Source organism: Bactrocera tryoni, unplaced genomic scaffold (assembly GCF_016617805.1).
Source record: "Bactrocera tryoni isolate S06 unplaced genomic scaffold, CSIRO_BtryS06_freeze2 scaffold_7, whole genome shotgun sequence".
Taxonomy (NCBI): Eukaryota; Metazoa; Arthropoda; class Insecta; order Diptera; family Tephritidae; genus Bactrocera; species Bactrocera tryoni.
In genome coordinates this window covers 10,025,679-10,048,124 of record NW_024396366.1, presented here as the reverse complement: position 1 = coordinate 10,048,124, position 22,446 = coordinate 10,025,679, and the positions used below count along the sequence as shown (strand labels likewise).

Here is a 22,446-nt window from a genome sequence, read left to right as displayed (position 1 = left end):
ATGGTTAAGTGGTTGTTGTGCAGTTCTCGGTTATTGCTTATGTGTAACCGTCCCTGTTGCACATTCTTTCGGTCCTTATATAGTAGATTATTATCAAAACATCGCCACTGGAACACTCTGGCAACTACGAATTTCACTGTCTCGTTGGTTGTAGCAATCTATCGTCGATTATGCATTTTTTTGGCAATCTTGTTTGCCACAATTTTTTTTGTATACCTTTCGTTTGTTTTAAGATAACGTTATTTTGATGCATTTTGTTTAAGGTGGTTTTGATACATTATGTTTAGTCGAAGATAAGGTTTTTTTTTGATATATTGTATTCACTGAAATATGTTGTGTTGATATTATTTGCTAAGGATATTTTACGAGTACTTAACATGTTCCCTAAATCTGCCCTGTCTTAAAATGAAACAAATCAAAACTTCGTCGCTGTAGTTTTTTTCTTGTACTATTATTAGTATTATTCTTCCCAGGAAAAGGGAAGCATCACGTGACATCTAAAAGTGTGGATAAATCTATCGTTCTCTTTTTAAGAAAAAAAAGAGCTGAAAAAAAATTGTTTGAAAAGGGATTAGATAATTAGCCAAATACAATATTCGCCAAATTCCAGAGATGTGGCATATGACGCAGATGTATTTTTATCAAACATCTACTTTCAAAATCTGTCATTGAAAAAATGTTGTATTGGGCGCAGCACAACATCAAGCATTTTAATTTTACAGATGTTTCAACTTTTGTATATTCAACCGCTTGAGACGTGTTTGGCTAAGAAAAGGGCAAACATTTAGGCGTCTCTTGCTCTTACCCACACCAAGTGAAGCACAATGCGACATTTTGTCTTTTTGTCTCGCTTGGTGTGCATTGCAAAATCGGATTCGGACGATGAAATTGTGCCAGTTCTATTTTCACTAATTGAGTTTTGTGAACGAATTTAAAGAAATAAAAGAGAATGGTGGATGCATCCGTACAACCAGAAGCGCGATTCAAAAAATATTATCACAAATTTGATTTCTGAACTGACAATGCATCTGAGAAAATTTTGAAATTTCACAAGGATGCAAGTGTCAATATTCGAATATTTGCTGTCTTTAAGAAAACATCATGTCGTCCGAACGGACGAAAACACTCCAGCTCTGAAAGTATTCGACGCAGTACCCGCCGGGGAAAGCAGAGGAACAGGAAGACCTCCACGCCATTGGAAGGACCAGGTGGAGAAGGACCTGGCTGCGCTTAGAATCTCCAATTGGCGATACCTTACGAAAAGAAGAAACGACTGGCGCGCTGTTGTTAACTCGACTATATCCGCATGAGCGGTTTCCACGGCAGTAAAGAAGCAGAAGAATAAAACATTTAATTTTTAAGCAAAATACAAACTACCGCAAAAGCATAACTCTTGCGGAAAGATTAATTATACCACTACTCTAAGTAAAACAAATTTATTTTTAAACTTTAAATAAATGTATTTTTAATTCAAAATCCTTTCTTTGGTACAATTTTACTTTGATCAATATGAAAAATTTAATTATTAATTATACAAATATTTATTTGTATTCATATACTATATTAGATAATTCCATGGCCGACGATGACGTTGAGGTACTTAAATATTAATTTTTTTCTTCTTCTTGAAATTGATTCATTTTATTTATCATATGCATTCTGAATAGTCTTTGCCTTTTGCTGGAGAGTTTTTCATAATCAGACAGCAAACTTTCAAAAAATAATTAATTTCCATTTTCTTTTAGTTTCTGCTTCGTTTTGGAGTTTAGGAACTCAATCATTGGTCCTGCTATCATCTCAGATATAGATATCTTACCCTTTTTCGCAGGTATTGGACTACTTTTCTCAGTACTTACTGCATCGGTAAAATCATTTTGCGACATGTCGGTAGTTTGTTCTTCGACATCAGGGCTATTTACAGTTAATTACTGCTCATTTCACGATGCTAATGTACAAATTCTTTTAAAAGCCAAGTACCTCTTCCGCTTCTGCTTACCGCTCGATCCAGATGGTTTGTTTTTCCTTCCCTCAAATACCTCGAATATGAGTTCCGTAAATTTGTCCATTTATTTTTCCATGTTGCTGCTGCAAGATATAAAATTTGGAATTTTTAAATTGTGGTGGGAATACAAAAATTGCAATTAATTAAAATATAATTTCAGGTATTTGGCAACTGGGGCAATCATTTAATCATCATTTGAAAACATCGAAATTTTTTTTTTCATAAATTGACTGTATACTCGTAGAAATAGTATAGAATTAGTCCCGAAGGTCAACAGGACCGAGCAGCATGTATAAAAGAGTGAGGAGGGCTGTGGAAAATTCGGCCGCTCGAATGCCTTCGGTAGCGGCAGCTACTGAGTGCCTTTGGTTTGAAATGATTTTTCTCCGAACCACTTTTTTTCGCATGGATGACACTCTCATTTCAAAACTATTGCACTTATCGATATGAACCAAACGGCATTTTACTCTTTAGATGTCTGGCTATGGCCTCAAGCAGAACCAGAAATATTCATTATTATTTAAAAAAGTTATAAACAATTAAAAGTGAAAAAAAAGGTTTAAAAAAATTCGAAAGTCCCCAATTTTGTTTTTTTTTTATTGAAAATGTTTCATTCTGCTTGAGGCCGTTTTGTTTTTTGCTTTCAGATAGTTCTTTTCCAAGAAATGATGTCATCCATCTACGAATCGGGTGAGTTTCAGCAGCCATTTTCAGGACCGCCATTTTGAAAAAAAATTAAAAAAAAATTGTTTCAAGTAATTTAATATATGTATGTACTTTCATATGTAAAAAAATTTATTACTCAACATGTTTTGTAATAAAAATAAAATGTATTGAAAAAAATTACGTTTTTTAGAGGAACCTGGTCGCTTTCGAATTTTTTTCGCTGTGAGGCTTTTACAATTGAAAACATTGTAATGGAAACCTGCAAAACTGTCTGGGAAATATTATCATCGATTTACCTTCCAAAACCCGATGTAGCGAAATGGCTTTCCATAGCGAATGCGTTTGAAAAAATGTGGAACTTTCCTAATTGTGCAGGAGCTATAGATCAGAGATGGGCAAATGAAATGTATGGATGTATTGGTAACCGCGAGCGTAAAGTGGCTACCATGGGACAAAGAACATTTGCAGTCAGTTGATTAACAAACAACAGCGAAGCAACATCGTGCGCCGCTTGATTGTTTTATGATACTATTTATGCGCGTACCTATATGTGTTTGTTCAAAATGAATGACAAATATTGCTTTATGATTTCCGATGCGGAGGCAAGCCTTATTTTTAAGCATGATTTCTCGAGAACTTCACAATTTCAACTTTATCTTAAAATTTCGGCTAACTAGTTTGCTAGTAAAAGTAGTCAACTTCCAATTTACCCCACCAAAGGTATCTGAAATTATAACATTTTATTTATGTTATACATTTCAAATGGGGCAAAAATATACTAGGGCATAAAAAAACATCAACATACTTACTACCTATGTTACCTCGTTGCTGTCTGCAGCGCAACTGGCAGGAAAATCAATTCATTATCCCACAGTGCCAAACTGTTTTTTTCGCTCTCAATAGCGACTAAATTAAGAGCGTAAGAATACGTGTGCTGAGAGTAACTGCTCATGTGAGTCAAAACGCCCATGTATGCTATAGATGGAAAACACATAAGAATACAGTGCCCTCCAAAAGTAGGATCAGATTATTTTAATTATAAAAAATTTCATTCAATACATTTACAAGCTGTAGTTGATGCATGTGGGCAGTTTATTTGTGTTGATGTTGGCGGCTTTAGGCGAAATTGCTATAGTGGTGTTTTCAAACACTCTAATTTTGGAAAAAAACTTATTCAAAAACTATTGAATTTACCATATAACCAAAAGCTATGTCCAAAAAGCTGCGAATGCATACCTTTTGTTTTTGTCGCCGATGAAGGCTATCCACTTCTCACGAATGTTCTAAGACCTTTTGCACGAAGGAACTTGACAAATAAGCGAAGAATATATAATTACCGTTTATGAAGAGCAAGACGAGTCGTGGAATGAGCATTTGGTATGCCTGCAAACAAGTTTCGAATTTTTCATACAGAAATTTTTTTGTCTCATAATAAAGTAGAAACTATTATATTAGCTGTATTAAGTACGCTATCTAATTTTGTTTAGTTTTGTACTGTATATCTACAATTGACTTTCACTATATTTTTAAATACTTATCAACATTACATATGTATGTATGTATGTATGTACAAATCGTATAAATAAAATAAACTAAACTTACCGTCACTATTCATTTCTGTAGCTATTTCGTCCCATAGTTTTTCTGATATTAACTTATTTGTGTGATCTTTATCTTTGTAATTATGTATATATTGGGCTCCTTGCCTTGATCAAAAACACTAATTTCTTCGCGCCAATATTCGTTTTAACAACTTGTGTGCACAATAAAAGCACAAAGAAAATGCGTAATTTTGGCTATGAAAGCCAAAAGCTCAGCTATAAGCAACGAAACGTGTTTTTCTGTCGTGTCTTGTCTATTCCATTCGGTGTAGATTGCGCCGTAGCCCAGCACGAATGGATCAACAACAAAGACGGTTTTGTCGCATTTGGTGTGCTTTGGCTGTATGAAAATACATAAGAAGTTCGACAACAGCTCTTCAAACAAGTCAAAGCACGAATATGCGTTTTCGTTTCGTCTTGTTCGGTATGGGTTGTCACATATGAAGCTATGGGCAGTTGCGTATGAGACAAGAAAAACTATTTTGACTATCCCGGTGTGGGTACAGTCTTAATTGTTAAAGTGCATTACATATAGACCAATATACACCTGGTTTCGCTGCTTTAAAGACACTATATTTCTGAGAAATACTGAAAAAAATGTGTTCCAATTCCCAAAACGAATGATGTTATTTTGAAGCTCTATGACAATTCTAACAATTCTATAAAAACTATTTTTTTTCTAAAGGTGTTTTCCTACTATTGTAGATAATAAGCGGAATGAACTGAAAACGGTGATTTATTGCTATCATTAACAACCTTTCTACCACGGAAAGGAAAGAATTAAAAAAAAAGAAAATTTATCTTTTTTCTTAATAATTTATTGTGTTTCCATTATTATTAATAAGTACGAATGTTCGATTTGGCATTGAGTTGGTGTAATTTCTGGTATAAATAAAGCCCTTGTATAAATTTTTACCAACCATCCCCAGATGTTCTCAATAAGGACAAGCTGGCCATTCCAAAAGATCCATATTTTTACGTTGAAAAAATAAAGATTTTTGCGGATGACTGTGTTTTTAGGGTAGCAGATTTACTTCTAATACTTTCTGGTACTCGGAACTATTCGTTTGGCAAGAAGGAATCCCAACGATACTGTCCCAGAATTAAGCGCATTGTCTACCTGATGTCAGTCTTTATTCATTCGCGTGTTAATTTTTTTTCGGTCTAGTTTAGAATGACGAAGGAAGACATTACCACGAATATTTTAAAAATAATCCAGCGCAAATCTACTGTCCTGTTTGAATTCAATTTCAAAAGGAATCAGTTCAATCAGCCCTTAATGCACGGGTTAATTGAACAGATTCCTTTTGAAATTGAATTCGAACAGAACGGTGATAGTGGACGGAAGGGTATCCACTTCTTACGAATGTTCTAAGTCTGTGTGTCAAAAATGGGTTGAATCGGATCAATACTTCCCTTCGCTCCCGCGAGTTATCCCAATGAAAATAAGAGAGCGTGTTTTACTCATAACAGTGTGTAGGGTTTGTCCTTAAAGTAATAGGACTGAGTCGATTTAAAAAAAAATATTGAACCAATCGTTACAGTTCTCTAAAAACCTTCAAAAAGTCATGTGGTTTGCATTATTTGACATTTTGTCTTTTGTTGTGCTATTATTTTATATTTATGTTAATACCGAATTTTGTTAAGTACGTCCTTGTATTTAAAATTTCCCGATATGTGTATGGATATACTTTCTCAAATACATATCCTAAGTATAGAGTACACACATCTGCTATTCAAATGTCACCAACAATAGATGAAACTTTATTTACTTTTAAGCGCATCTTTTTGGTAAGCTCCTTAAACGTGCATTCTTATTATTGTCGCCCAAATATTCCAAGTTTCAGTGCCACTGAAAAAAGTTACAAACAAACAAGCAAACATCCGGGTTGTATGACGGCTGCGGAACCGTTGGCATGCCAGTCTTGGTAAGGTAGCTGTTCACAAGAAAGGCGGTGTGAGCCGGAGCGTTTTCGTAATGTAACTTCCAATCGGCAGTGTTGTCTTGTCGGACACGATTGACTCTTCGTTTGAGTTTCTTGAGGACTTCCACGTAAAACTTGGCGTTAACGGTTTGTCTAGGAGGAACAAATTCCTGATGGACGGTGCCTTTGATGTCAAAAAAGACAATGAGCATCGTTTTCATTTGCTCATTCATCAGCGACCTCTTCCCGACCCTACAAAAAGGCCTGGTGCCACCGAAAGACACCACTTCTTGCTAAAGCAATATCTGGGTAAGCCTGCTTGATCATATCAAATTTCTCTGCCGCTGATTTACCGAGTTTCACATAGAACTTTATCGCGTACCTCTACTCTAACGATCGCAGCATTTTCGGCTTGCCCCAGTCACAAAAACACATCGCGCATAAATGTTTGTCCTGACTCCCCAGATGCTCGGAGACAACTGATCAGTCGCTCGTTCGCTTGCTAGGAACACCCTCTACCGTCGCGGCGAAAGAAAATTCCTTTCCGGACAAACCCTGTACCTTTCTGCCTAAAATAGATAAACTTGGGTGAAAACTTGGCCTAACCCCTATATTACTAATATTAGGATTTTTGAACATCCGGCTCACTTTACTGTATTGGTTTTACACCTTAAAGTATGAACACTCTGCTGCCAAACATTTTCAAACAAAGTACTAATCACTTTCACGATGGTTAAATAAAAATGCGCACGTATTTAATGTGTACAATAATTTTAAAATTTATTTAAAACTTATGAAAAATATAATGTTCTATTTGAAATCCGGCTACATGTATTATAGGTAAACCTGACCGCTGAGTGATCGGAGGAAGTGGGGTTTCAATAATACCAATGCGAAAATGTTGTTGAATCATGTTGCGTTCTGGCCAGTTTGGCACAACGAACGAAAGCTGCTCACAGCGCAGTATATAGCGGAATGTGTCTAAAACGAATGTACTGTATCTGCTCAGGGGACCATCCTTTTGCTGAGTGGGTTGATGTAGTGTGGTGAGTTGTGTTGTATACGAGTGTGATGTCATCGAGTATGGTAGTTTCCAATTCGTTCCCAGATGCAGTGTATTGGTGATCATGTGGTGCACACAGTGGTTTTGCTAGCGTCAGCCATTTTATCCAGGGTAAGGTGGAGAGGCTTATAGCCCTGGCAGACGAGCGAAATTAATACGCATTAAGCAACGCTAATGCGCATTGAAATTTTATGGTGACAGACGGCAGACTTGTGCATTTAGACAGCTGATTGTGAAATTTGTTTATTTATTTAAAAAAAAGAAGAGAAATAAAAATGAATAAGAGAAATTATTAATAGAAATTTTGGTATTTTTGGAAAATCTGTATAAATTTAACGAAAAAATACGTTTATTATTAACTACGTTCAAAGATAATAAAGTGAAATTAAAAGCAATAATTGATTGTAATGCGATAAAAGTGTGCGAAAAAGTTAAGAATGGAAAAATGGATAGCAAGCTGTGCATTGTTTGTTTTCTGCCTTCTAAAAATATTAAAATTAGTTTTTGTTAATATACTTGCGCATAATTTAATTAGCAATATAAAACTGCTTACCTCTGATGCTGCAAACGCAAAGGGGGCGGCAGAGTTCAAGCGACATCTGTCAAAAAATAGCAAAAATCGGCCATTTTTGACCAGTGTTGCCTACTCAAATTTGGTAAATTCAGCTAAATGCACGAAATTCTTGTGCATTACAAATTTGCATTAACATGGGCCAAATGCGCAAGTAAATGTAAATTAAGACCGCTAATGCAAATTAGCGCTGTCGTCTGTCAGGGCTATTAACTCATTTAAACATACTGGGCCCCCTAGGCAAACATTTTGCCTAGTATTACACGTATGTATGTATGTACCATATATGCGATGGCATGTACTTCTGGTAGAGTACCCGAGGGCGCAGAATACGTGTAAATGCTAAAAACGGTTATGGTTTCAAATATATTTGGTATGCATTTGATTTCGTTTCCTTAATAGAATTATTATTTGTGGTTTTATTTAAAATTTCTTTAACATCGGTTTGTTAAACTAGCTGTTTATTATTTGTCTTTTCTGTGTTATCGGCTTATAAAGGATAGTAATTTCACGCTTAGGAGGATGGGGTCATGTGTAGAAGTTCACGCAACTGAGGAAAGTTCTCTGATCGCCATTCACTTGGGAGTGGCCAGAAACGATTCTTTTACATATGACTCAAGCAGCTCACGACTTCCGGTCTTTGACCAAGTATCCTCTGGGTAGCCTAAGAACATCCGTTCGAAGGTGAGCTAAAGTGAGAAGGCGAAACATCCCCTGCATAGGGTTGTGCGCTGGGTTTGGGACCCGCCACGTAAAAAGCCTATCCCAATGAAAAGCGACAACAGCCTCGGATGAGAAACCCCTCTTTTGATGACAACCATGGCAAACGAAATAAGGACAACGATATCAGAGCATGAACCTGGAATGTCCGGTCCCTTAATTGGGAAGGTGCCGCTGCCCAGCTGGTTGATGTCCTCGTTAGAGTGAAGGCTGACATCACCGCCGTCCAAGAAATGCGATGGACGGGACAAGGACAGAGACGAGTAGGTCCTTGTGACATTTACTACAGTGGCCATATAAAGGAGCGCAAGTTTGGTGTGGGATTCGTGGTGGGAGAGAGACTCCGTCGCCGAATACTATCATTCACTCCGGTGAATGAACGTCTAGCCACAATCCGCATCAAAGCGTGGTTCTTCAACACATCGCTGATTTGCGCCCACGCCCCGACTGAAGAGAAGGACGATGTGACCAAAGATGCCTTCTATGAGCGCTTGGAGCGCGCTTATGAAGGCTGCCCCCGCCACGATGTCAAAATCGTGCTTGGCGACTTTAACGCCAGGGTGGGCAAAGAAGGTATCTTTGGCACTACGGTCGGTAAATTCAGCCTCCACGAGGAAACATCCCCAAATGGGTTGAGGCTGATCGACTTCGCCGGGGCACGAAATATGGTTATCGGTAGTACTAGATTCCAGCACAAAAAAATTCATCAAGCTACCTGGCTGTCTCCGGATCGCAAACTACCAACCAGATCGATCATGTTGTGATAGACGGAAGACACGTCTCCAGTGTTTTAGATGTGCGTGCGCTCCGAGGTCCTAACATCGACTCGGACCACTATCTTGTTGCAGCCAAGATTCGCACCCGCCTCTGTGCAACAAAAAACGCACGCCAACAAACACAAGGAAGGTTCGACGTCGAAAAGCTGCAATCACAACAGACTGCCGAACGTTTTTCTACTCGGCTTGCACTCCTGCTCTCTGAGAGCACTCATCAACAACTCGGTATAAGGGAACTGTGGGACGGCATATCAAACTCCTTACGTACAGCTGCATCCGAAACCATTGGTTTTCGGAAAGAGCAAAAGAACAGCTGGTACGACGAGGAGTGCCGCGCTGCAGCGGAGAGAAAACAGGCTGCCTACCTCGCAACGCTACAATCGACCACTACACGTGCGGGATGGGATAGATACCGAGAATTGAAGAGGGAAGCGAGACGCATTTGCGGACAGAGAAAGAAAGAGGCCGAAATGCGTGAGTATGAAGAGTTTGATTAGCTGGCCGACAGGGGTAATGCTCGAAAATTCTACGAAAAAATGCGGCGGCTTACAGAAGGTTTCAAGACCGGAGCATACTCTTATAGAACCCCAAAGGTGATATAGTGACCGATGCCCAGAGCATACTTAAATTATGGAGGGAACACTTCTCCACCCTGCCGAATGGCACAGAACGCACAACGCCAGGAGAAGGAGAACCCGATTCCCCAATCGATGACGATGGAGCAGACGTCCCATTGCCCGACCATGAAGAAGTTCGAATAGCAATTACCCGCCTGAAGAACAACAAAGCGGCGGGGGCCGATGGATTACCGGCCGAGCTATTCAAACACGGCGGCGAAGAACTGATAAGGAGCATGCATCAGCTTCTTTGTAAAATATGGTCGGACGAAAGCATGCCCAACGATTGGAATTTAAGTGTGCTATGCCCAATCCATAAACAAGGAGACCCCACAATCTGCGCCAACTACCGTGGGATTAGCCTCCCCAACGGCGCATATAAGGTTCTATCGAGCGTATTGTGTGAAAGATTAAAGCCCACCGTCAACAAACTGATTGGACCTTATCAGTGTGGCTTTAGACCTGGAAAATCAACAACCGACCAGATATTCACCATGCGCCAAATCTTGGAAAAGACCCGTGAAAGGAGAATCGACACACACCACCTCTTCATCGATTTCAAAGCTGCTTTCGACAGCACGAAAAGGAACTGCCTCTATGCCGCGATGTCTGAATTTGGTATCCCCGCAAAACTAATACGGCTGTGTAAACTGACGTTGAGCAACACAAAGAGCTCGGTCAGAATCGGGAAGGACATCTCCGAGCCGTTCGATACCAAACGAGGTTTCAGACAAGGCGATTCCCTATCGTGTGACTTTTTCAACCTGCTTCTGGAGAAAATAGTTCGAGCTGCAGAACTTAGTAGAGAAGGTACCATCTTTTATAAGAGTGTACAGCTGCTGGCGTATGCTGATGATATTGATATCATCGGCCTTAACACCTCGCGCCGTTAGTTCTGCTTTCTCCAGACTAGACAAGGAAGCAAAACAAATGGGTCTGGCAGTGAACGAGGGCAAGACGAAATATCTCCTGTCATCAAACAAACAGTCGTCGCACTCGCGACTTGGCACCTCACGTCACTGTTGACAGTCATAACTTTGAAGTTGTAGATAGTTTCGTCTATTTAGGAACCAGTATTAACACCACCAACAATGTCAGCCTGGAAATCCAACGCAGGATTGCTCTTGCCAACAGGTGCTACTTCGGACTGAGTAGGCAATTGAAAAGTAAAGTCCTCTCTCGACGAACAAAAGCCAAACTCTATAAGTCGCTCATAGTTCCCGTCCTGCTATATGGTGCAGAGGCTTGGACGATGTCAACAACTGATGAGTCGACGTTGCGAGTTTTCGAGAGAAAAGTTCTGCGAAAGATTTATGGTCCTTTGCGCGTTGGCCACGGCGAATATCGCATTCGATGGAACGATGAGCTGTACGAGATATACGACGACATTGACATAGTTCAGCGAATTAAAAGACATCGGCTACGCTGGCTAGGTCATGTTGTCCAAATGGACGAAAACACTCCAGCTCTGAAAGTATTCGACGCTGTACCCGCTGGGGGAAGCAGAGGAAGAGGAAGACCTCCACTCCGTTGTAAGGACCAAGTGGAGAAGGACCTGGCTGCGCTTGGAATATCCAATTGGCGCCACGTAGCGAAAAGAAGAAACGACTGGCGCGCTGTTGTTGACTCGGCTATAATCGCGTAAGCGGTGTCTTCGCCAATTAAGAAGAAGAAGAATTCCACGCCTGGCTCAGATGTGGCCAGAAATGGTACTTCTTAGCCCTGGACTATGAAATGACTATGAGGGATCCTGCGAGAGTGTGGCTGTGCATGGAGAACGGCTTCTATTGGAATTATAATTTGGTAATTTCCAGCTTTTTCTTTGTAAGTGGAATGTTCAAGTTGTACAACCGATTCCCATCAACTACCCTTATGAGAAGCGCTTATGTAGGTGCGATAAGAGCTACCTTTGCTTTTAGTATGTCTAGGAGTGTCACAGTATCGCATTGGGCATATAATGTACCCTTAACTATAATTTTGAGTATACATAAAATTATTTTTTTATATTTTGAAAATTATTAGGCACTAGTTTATGACAGGTGCCCATTTTTCGACTTTTTGAACTATTTTATTATATGTATGTAATATTTAAGCGCCTGTGCATTAATTTGGCAAATAGTAGGCTGCCACCGCATAAGGATTTTTCATGTTTGTTTTTTCATTATTGGCGAAAGCCATCCTGCGGGGTCGAAAAGTAATATGTATTTGAGTTTTTAAATTTGTTAGGCCGTTTTTTTTCTACCAATATGTGAGGTATTGGAAAATTCTGGCTCTAGTGGTAGTCGTACGACGTACCGGCCAATATTTGATCTAGTATTTGTGGCATTGGAGATGTCTTCACAATACTGTGAAGTTTGTTATACGAGCAAGTTTTGTTTGTTATACGAGCAAGTTTCTTAACTTTTGCAATTCCTTAATTGTGAATTAAGGTATTTGTTTTTATTAATCTCAACTTTAGTTGGTATGGTGGTAACTGATTCTGCAATTAGTCCGCTTTGTGTTTCGCTGTGCAGCGTTTGAGCCTTTGAGCAACATGTTGTCTCTTGGCAATTTTTTGAACTGTGGATTTCGGGATCTGCTTTTGCAATTAAACCCGTGTTTATTTTTGTGTAAGCGCTTCTTTGGAGTGAGATGGGATATCTGCTGTAATAAAGCATTGAATTGTGTCTTTTGTGACAATATAAGCAATGGAATTTGCTTTTGCAATTTGTATATGTATACGCATGTGACAACCAATTTGTGAAAAGTCTTTTTGACCTGACGAAATTATTTCGTTCATTGATCTTTAAGTTTTTAAACTTCTCGCAAGATATCAGTTTATGCCCTCTTGCGCATAGTTCGCATGACGTTTGTTTTTTCTGTTCGGATGTGAAAGATTGTGTTTTGTTAAGGCTTTTGTTTAAATTGATTTTGTTACTAACTTGGGGTCTATTGAAGCTTATATTGAGGTCGTGTTGAATTTTTTTTGTTCTGACTCTTTTTCTTCTACTCTTTCCGCAATTTTATATTGGGAGGTTAGAAAATCTTTCATTTGTCGCCACGTTGGGCACTTTTTTCGTGATGAGAGCGATTGCTCCCACAAAAGTAACGATTTTTCTGGTAATGCTGCTGTGCATATATTTACCAGAATGGGGTCCCAATTATTTGTGGAATAATCTGTGTCGATAAAACCGACCAACAATTTGAAACAGTGGATTGAAGCTTTATGAATTTTTCACTGGTTTCTTTCTGAATTTCTGGTAAATTTATTAGTATCATCACTTGCTTGTCGACCAATATTCTCTCGTTTTCGTAACGTGCTTTAAGAGCTTCCCAAGAAAAGTTGAAATTTTCGTCATGAAGAGCGAACTGTTGGCTATTACGCCTGTTTGACCTTTTGTTTTGTAATACAATTTTTGTCCTATTGTGTGTGATAGTTGTGGATGGTTTATGTAAATGGCTATAAACATGTCCCGGAAGTACGGCCATTCTTCATAACCTCCGTAAAATGTTTGTGTGTCACATGCGGGCATCTCGAGGTGGATGTCTGAACTTGCCTTTTGACTGTCTATTTGTGGCAGCTCTACTCTCGTATGTAGATTAGGTGCAATTGCTTTTATTAGCTTTAATTGATCGGAGATCATAGCTTTTGTTTCTTCGTACTGGTTTTCATATATGGCGTAAGCAGATAATTTAAAATTTTGTGATGGATCTGAATCGTCAGAATCTACTATGGCGTCATGAGACGCTTGGAGGCTAGTCAAAAATTTTTAAAATTTTGGCTTTTTATTTCTAACAACGATTCCGAGTTTTCATGAATCGATAAAGAGGCAAATCTAGTGCAGTGTCTAATAAACTGTCACTTTCTTAAATAAATTTAGCAACCTGTTTTGAGCGTGTAGCTCCAGGAGTACTTTGATTTTTGATATTGTTCATTATTTTGGTTGTATGTAGAAATATTTGTTTAAATGAAATAAAGGTTTCTCAGTGTGAACTTAATACTTTTTTAAGTATATAAACTTTTTTTCCTAAAAGAGGGGTTATTTGTTTTAGTAATACCACTATGTGTGTTTGCATATACAATGTTCACAAATTATGTAGATTTTGTTTAACTGATTTTTTATATTGGTGTTAATAAATGTATTTTTAATATTCCGTGCTACTTTATCTACCGTTTGGTTATTTATAAAAAAACTCGCCTTTTTTATTTTGAAAATTAGTTATAACTTAATAATTTGATATTTAGTACTCAGTGTAGAGTATGGTACCACAGGCTGATTCTATCTTGTGCCCAAAAAATAAGGATTTAAAATAAGAATTTAAACTGCGCGCGTCGAAGGATTTGAAAAATTATTTTTTTTTAGGTTGGTAGTACTGTCAGTCACATTTATGTAAAATTTCATGTCAAAATATTCATTGGAGTTTGAGATACGTGTCGTTTTGTGAGCTGCTAAAAGTGAGTTTTTCGTTTTTTGCGATGTCTTAATTTGTTGAGCAAAGAATTTGAATTCAATTTTGTTTACGGAATCAATTTTCTGCTGCGGATACGTTGAGGATGGTGCAGAAAGCCTTTGGCGATGAAGCTATGTCTAAAAAAGATGTTAACAAGTGGTATAGTGAGTTCCAAGCCGGCCGTGAACGTGTCAAAGACGAAGAGCGTCCAGGGCGACCATTAACCTCAACCGACGAAGCTCACGTTCAACAAATCAAAGATTTGGTTTTGAAAAACCGTCGATTAACAATTAGAGACCTTGCTGATGAAGTTGGCATATCGAAAGCCTCAGCCAATACCATTTTGAAGGATGGTTTGGGTCTCAAGCGCGTCAAATCTCGACTGGTACCGAAAACATTCAATTTTTTGGAAAAAAGGCGTTGCGTTGAAGTGTGTGAAACGATGCTTTCCGACTACCAGGGTATCATGAAACGCATTATAACTGGCGATGAGACTTGGGTCTATGCTTACGACCCCGAAACAACCGATCAATCGAGCAAACAAAGTACCAAAAGAGAGCCGAGACCAAAAAAATCGCGCCAAAGTCGCTCAAAAATCAAGGTCATGTTGACTCTTTTCTTCGATTATCGTGGTGTTGTGCATTATGAATTCCTTCCAACCGGTCAAGCAGTCAACAAGGAATATTATTTGAACGTTATGCGTCGTTTGCGTAACGCTATCCGCCTAAAAAGGCCGGAATTGTGGAAAGACAATTCTTGGTTTTTACACCACGATAATACACCATCCCATACTGCCCTCGTAATTCGTGATCATTTCGCCAAAAACTCAACCCATATCGTTCCGCAACCACCGTATTCACCTGATCTGGCGCGGTGTGACTTCTGTTCACCAAGCTCAAAAGACCGCTCCGGGGACACCGTTTTTATATGATAGAGATGATTCAAGCCGCAGCGAATAAAAACAGCATTTATAAACATATATATTTATATACAGTACATATACATATATCCAAATATATAAATATTTTTTATTGCCGATTAATGCTTACCTTCGTGTATCAAAGCACAAAATATTCCCAAATATAAAAAAAAAACAAAAAATAATGCAAAATTCAAGTAACTCACTTGCACAAATACCTGCGATAAGCACGATTGCCTTAGATAAGTAACTGTCAACTCTACTGTCGTTGGCAAATATAAGAATATTTTGAAGTTAGCGTGAGCGACAACTGTCGTCCTGCAGTCGTGTAGTCGTGCAGCTGTCTAAATAACTGTGTCCATTAGAACGTGTGTATTTTAATATTTGACAGATGTTGCTTGCCGCGCTCTATGTGTTCAGCACTTAAGTAAAAGTAAAGGCAAAAACAAAAAAAAATTATATAGTGACATATTCACTTCACACTCAACCTAATTGAATCTAATTACTGTGGCACAGCCACTTTTTAATAAACAAATAAAAAATAAAACTGCGCATCGCTTTCCGCGGTTAAACTTAATTAAAAACCAAATAATAATAAGCGATTCTGAGCGGTCTCGCTCACTTAACATAAACAAATAACCATTAGCCAGTATAGTATAGTTAACCTAAAGAAATAACCAATAGCAAGTATACATAGTCAAGATTCTCTGTTCACCCAAAGAAACAAATAATTACTTGAATTTGTATTAATCTTTATGTTTTTTAAATAAATGTGTTTTAAAACACATACCTAAATATAGAAGGCAGGGAATTTGTATTTACTAATTATATTTCTGACATAATCGCAAAATATAGCCGTAACTTAAAACTTTTTAGTGTATTAAATTTGTAAACCGTTTTGTTTTTTCTTTTTTAATTATTATTACAGTTTTTGTGCTAAAAAACTGCAATCTTTAACATACATATATGCATTATGAAATAAATGTCAAGCAAACGATACGACTCACTTTGTCCTTCATCAATAGTTTTTGAGGAGTTAAAATATATGTGCGAGTGTGTATGCGGGTATTCGGGCCTTTGACGTCAATTCCTTATCCTCCGCTTCCAGTTGACTGTCCCTGGTTCTAGTGTCTTTGTTTTTTCCAGTTTGTTTTAAATTCGCGCCCGTTTAACTTGTTTATATTTCTATTTTGTGTTTGGTTTTCGAGCCCGGTTGATGGTCTAGCTTTTTAAACCGTTTGTATTTTCTGTTTTTGGCAATTATGTTTTTATTTTTCTGTACTCTTTTGCATTATATACATATGTTTTTTTGTTTTTGTAACACCACTTTTTTTAACTAAATGGTTAATGGTTTTGTTGTCTTGGTTCGCCACTGTATTTCACCGCACTGCACTGAATTTTGTTTTGTTTTATTTTGTGGCTTGCGTTGTCATGTTAACATTTTTTCTGCACGAAACCAATAGTGCCATTCGGAATGGCTCCAAGGACCATGAACACTCTGGTGCCAAAAATTTGCAAACAAAGTACTAATCACTTTCACGATGGTTAAATAAAAAAATGCGTACGTATTTATTGTGTACAATAATTTTAAAGTTTATTTAAAACTAATGAAAAATATAATGTTCTATTTGAAATCCGACTACATGTATACGGAGCGGGGAGGAGGTAAACCTGACCGCTGAGTGATCGGAGGAAGTGGGGTTTCAATAATACCAGTGCGAAAATGTTGTTGAATCATGTTGCGTTCTGGCGAATTTGGCACAACGAACGAAAGCTGCTCACAGCGCAGTATATAGCGGAATGTGTCTAAAACGAATGTACTGTACACATTGATTTTGCTAGGGTGCGCCATTTTATTCAGGGTAGAGAGGGGAGGCTTAACTCATTTATACACTTCACAGAAGTATAGTGTCTTTATCGCATTGAAACAAAGTGTATATAATATGGGGTCAACTGGAAGTTTAAGAGTTATGACACTCTAAAGTGCAAAAGTATCAATTTGTTTAATATATCTTTATTTATTGAATATGTTTATCTTGAGGTTAACAATAGACAGTAAATCTTAAATCTAATTAATCGGTGATCCAAGTAGAGGTACTTTTCAATAGCCTTTTTTTGACAGATCATGTGTGAGTCGTATCAAGCTATCATGTTAGTTTTGTTTAGTATTGTTCGGCATTTCATCATGGAAAGACCTACACGTGAACATCGTTTAACGTTGTTCAAATTTTTTGAAAAAATTCGCTTTCTGTAAAGAATGTGTTCCGCGCCCTCTGCTCGACTTATGTACAACATAATAGGCCAACTGAGTGTACCATTCGCGACACCAGAACCCATCTTGAGAATCAGCATTCATTATTGAATAATACTCGACCAAAAGACCACCTCCAGCACGCAATGAAGAAATAATTGCAGCCGTAGCTGAGGGTGTACATGAAGACTGTCGAGAGTCCATTCGGTGCTGTTTGCAGCAACTGGCACTGACGTATAGAACGACTTGGCACATTTTACGTCGGGGTCTTAAATTGAGAGCATACAAAATAAAGCTTGTGCAAAAACTGAAGCCGTTCATCCTTCCCAAGCGAATCGCTCCGCTCTATTTGCAAAAAATTCCAAGAAGATCCGACGTTTTCAAACGAAATTCTGTTCAGCGATGAGACCCATTTCTAGCTCAATATGTATGCAAACAAGCGAAATTGCTCTATTTGGGACGAAAAGCAACTTGAAAAGATTCAAGAGCTGTCATTTCATCCATAAAAAAAAGAACGGTTTGGTCTGGTTTGTGGCCGGTGGAATAATCGATCCAAATTTATTCAAAAATGATGCCGATGAGAACGTTACCATGAATGGCGACCGTTATCGCGCCATGATAACCGACTACTTGATGCCTGAAATTTAAGCTCATGATCTCGACGACATTTGATGTCAACACGTCGGTGCCACTTCCCAGACATCGCATTAATCAATCAGTGAGCAGATATTTTAACGTTTTAGGGTGGTCGATTGGCTACCAAAATCGTGTTATATCACACCATTAGAGTTTTTCCTGTAGGGATATGTAAAGTATAAAGTCTATGCAGATTATTAAATGACACTCAAATTTGATGTGAATAGAAAAATTAATATTGAACAGATTGAAGAGCTTCAGCTGATAATAAATCGTAAGAAGTTATTATTGAGCAACAACAATTAAAACTTCAAGAGGTTGATAGTACAATAAAAACTCAAGACTTAATTGAACTTCTCTTAGACAAAATACATCTATCAACTAGGACGCTTTATCAACGATAAGAGCGATCTTTGCTTTTTGTAAATCTAGGTGCGACACAGTATCGCATTGGGAATGTAGTGATCCCTTAACCACATTTCTATAAACTTGAAAATTATTGGGCAATATTGTATGAAAGGTGTCGATTTTTCGACTTTTTGGACAATTTTATTATATGCAAAATTTAAGTGCGTATGCACTAATTCGGCAAGTAGTAGCGTACCACCGCTTAGGATTTTTTTTTTTATCATTATTGGCGAAAGCCAGCCTGCGGGGTCGAAAAGTTACGTGTATTTGTGTTTTTATGTGAGGTTGTCAGAGGAAATCTGACTTTGTTTTTGCTGCCAATTCGAGGAGTGTTAGTCGTACGACGTACCGGCCACTATTTGATCGAGTAGTTAAGGCTTTAGAGAAGTTCTCACAATACTGATCTTCTAGAGTTTAATTTAATATAGGGGGAAGTTTCCCTATCTCTTGAAATTTCTCTTTTATGCCCGCTTGTACATAGTTAACTTGACATATTTTTTCTTTGTTCGCATGTAAGCGATTGTGTTTTGTTAAAAGTTCTGTTTGATTTGTTTTTGCTTCTAGCTTGGGGTTTATTGAAGCTTATTTTGAGGTCGTGTTGAATTTTTTTTTTTGTTCTGACTAATTTTCCTTTACTCTTTACGATATTTCATTTTAGATAGTCAGAAAATCGTTCATTTGTTGCTACGTTGGGCACTTCCTTCGTGGTGATTCGATTGCTCCCACAAAAGTAAAAATTTTTCGGGTAATGCTGCGGTGCATATATTTACCGGAATAGGCTCCCGGCTATTTGTGGGGAGGTTTTGTGTCGATAGAATCTACAAACAATTTAAAAAAGTGTGTTAATAAAGGTTAATGCAGTTCTGCGTCACTTATTCCTTACCTCGGGTGGGGGGCAATAAGTGATAGCTAACGGCTCCTTTATTTGAAATTTTTATTTTTAAGTTTTCTTTTACTCCTTACCACTGGTGGGGGGAAGTAAAATATGTAATTAAAAATAATCTTTTCCGTTGAGATTGTCTTTCAAATCTGATTTTTATTTAGCATTTTTCTCGCTTATATACAAATTTTAAAACTATCTTAAATAACTAAATATATATGTATGTGTGTATGTTTATATGTATTGCAGCATATTGTTTATCGCTGCTTGACATGGGGTTATTTTTGATACATTTTAATACATGTGTGTGCGTGTCTAAGGCACTTGATATTTTTGATGAAGAATACGGATACAATAACCACCATAAGGGTTGTTTTTCTGTATTGTATTCTTATTACATATTTTTTCTTTTATTTTGCTGCATTGCATGTAAATGCATTATGTATATATGTATGTATTAATATATCGGGTGATTTTTTAAGAGCTTGATAACTTTTTTTAAAAAAAAAACGCATAAAATTTGCAAAATCTCATCGGTTCTTTATTTGAAACGTTAGATTGGTTCATGACATTTACTTTTTGAAGATAATTTCATTTAAATGTTGACCGCGGCTGCGTCTTAGGTGGTCCATTCGAAAAGTCCAATTTTGGGCAACTTTTTCGAGCATTTCGGCCGGAATAGCCCGAATTTCTTCGAAAATGTTGTCTTCCAAAGCTGGAATAGTTGCTGGCTTATTTCTGTAGACTTTAGACTTGACGTAGCCCCACAAAAAATAGTCTAAAGGCGTTAAATCGCATGATCTTGGTGGCCAACTGCCCATGCATCCCGAAAAATGCACTGTTTGGTGTGGTTTGTACGCTGGTGGAATCATTGGACCGTATTTTTTCAAAGATGCTGTTGGACGCAACGTTACGGTGAATGGCGATCGCTATCGTTCGATGCTAACAAACTTTTGTTGCCAAAATGGAAGAACTGAACTTGGTTGACATGTGGTTTCAACAAGATGGCGCTACATGCCACACAGCTCGCGATTCTATGGCCATTTTGAGGAAAACTTCGGAGAACAATTCATCTCAAGAAATGGACCCGTAAGTTGGCCACCAAGATCATGCGATTTAACGCCTTTAGACTATTTTTAGGGGCTACGTCAAGTCAAAGTCTACAGAAATAAGCCAGCAATATTCCAGCTTTGAAGACAACATTTCCGAAGAAATTCGGGCTATTCCGGCCGAAATGCTCGAAAAAGTTGCCCAAAATTGGACTTTCCGAATGGACCACCTAACATTTAACATTTAAATGAAATTATCTTCAAAAAGTAAATGTCATGAACCAATCTAACGTTTCAAATAAAGAACCGATGAGATTTTGCAAATTTTATGCGTTTTTTTTTTAAAAAAAGTTATCAAGCTCTTAAAAAATCACCCGATAGTTGTCACGATCGGGTCCAACGTCGGTTTGATGTCGCTCTGCATTTTAAATATTTGCATGCCGATTAAGGTGATACTTTCATATCTTGCAGTACAGCCAGCTTTGATTGAAAGAATTCCTTGTGCCGGAATATCCAATATCTGCGTTTTGCCCTTTTGACAGTCTAGATGGATCGTAGAATTTTTGAACACTTTAAAGATCCAAATATTTTCTTCAAAGAGTTCTGACCAAAATATTGATTTAGTCACTTCCTCATATTTACAGTTGGTGTGTCCGCTTTTTAACAACGCTGAAAGTTCGCATGTTTGATCTAAAGCAGGTTGCCATGGAGATTTTCCTTTGCATATTAAATGGTTGTTGAGGCTTTTTGTACATTTATTTAATTCTGCTTGTGACATCAAAAATAGGAGTCAAGTCCAAAGTTGTAAATTAAAAATTCGTTTCTTAGTTTTGCTTTTAATAGTCTTCCATTATATTCATGTGGAATTACTATTAGTTTGTATATTTCCGATGATTCACTTTGAATTAAAGGTAGTTCTGCCTTTATGACTAATTTATCGTCCAGAATTAATCCTCGTGTTTTCATCAAATTGTATACATCTCTTAGTTGCGTGTTGGTTTGTTGTCCAGGTATTAACAACTTTGCTGGCAGTTTGTCCTTTATTAACATCAGTTCTGTTTGTAATTGTGTTGGAGTCAAAAGTGTTGGATTTATTCTTCCTTGGTTTAAATCTATCAGCAATTCTATTACTGCATTTTGTATTTTTTCACATTCACTCAATAATATGGTAATTTGAGTAACTAACATTTGAAATTGAATCGCCATTTTATCACAATTTATGTCTTTTATAATTTCGGATTGATATTTGTTTATTTGTGTTTGGATTTTAAAGAACTGTGAATTGACTTCATTCAAATTTTTATATATGATGTTGGCTGTAGAGTTTATTAAAGATATTTGAGATTTTAGTCTGTTCTTGATCTGATCTTACTTCTTGATCATCTGTATCCATTAACCCAAACAGCATGTTGTAAATTGAACCGACCCATTCTAATGGAGCTCTTTTTGCCTTTTATTGTTTACAATCAAATTATGATTGTGACTTAAATCTTCGTAACGTTTGTCTAGTGATAATGACATTACATGCCTCTTCAAACTGGGATAATAGCTGGCAATGATTTTTTATTCTTTGAATGCAATTTGGCAACATATTATACTGTTCGAAATATGCATTAAAACCTAATATATGAGCAAATCCCAGGTAGATGTGATTACATCCATTTTTCCCAGTGAGTCCAGATAAATTGTAGTATTTTCAGGAAGTTTGCTCACTATTGCACTTCTTTCTTGAGGAATGTGTTTGTTCATACCAAGAGTACTTGTTGCCATGTAAAGGAACGCTAAGATCAAGAGCGCAAACATACTTATAGGTTGTTTCTTCATAGGTTTGGTTGTGATTGCAGAAGTTTTTACGCCATTTCTTTCTTCATTATTGTCTGCTTGTTTTATAAGTGGACATAATTTGTGGATTGGTCTTTTCAATGTGTTGT

The 22,446-nt window shown here is 37.5% G+C and overlaps 1 pseudogene; it reads right to left on the bottom strand.

The window, feature by feature from the left end:
• Positions 1 to 1,541: 1,541 nt before the first annotated feature.
• On the bottom strand, positions 1,542 to 15,585 carry LOC120781767 (annotated as a pseudogene).
• Between the last annotated feature and the right edge of the window lie 6,861 nt (positions 15,586 to 22,446).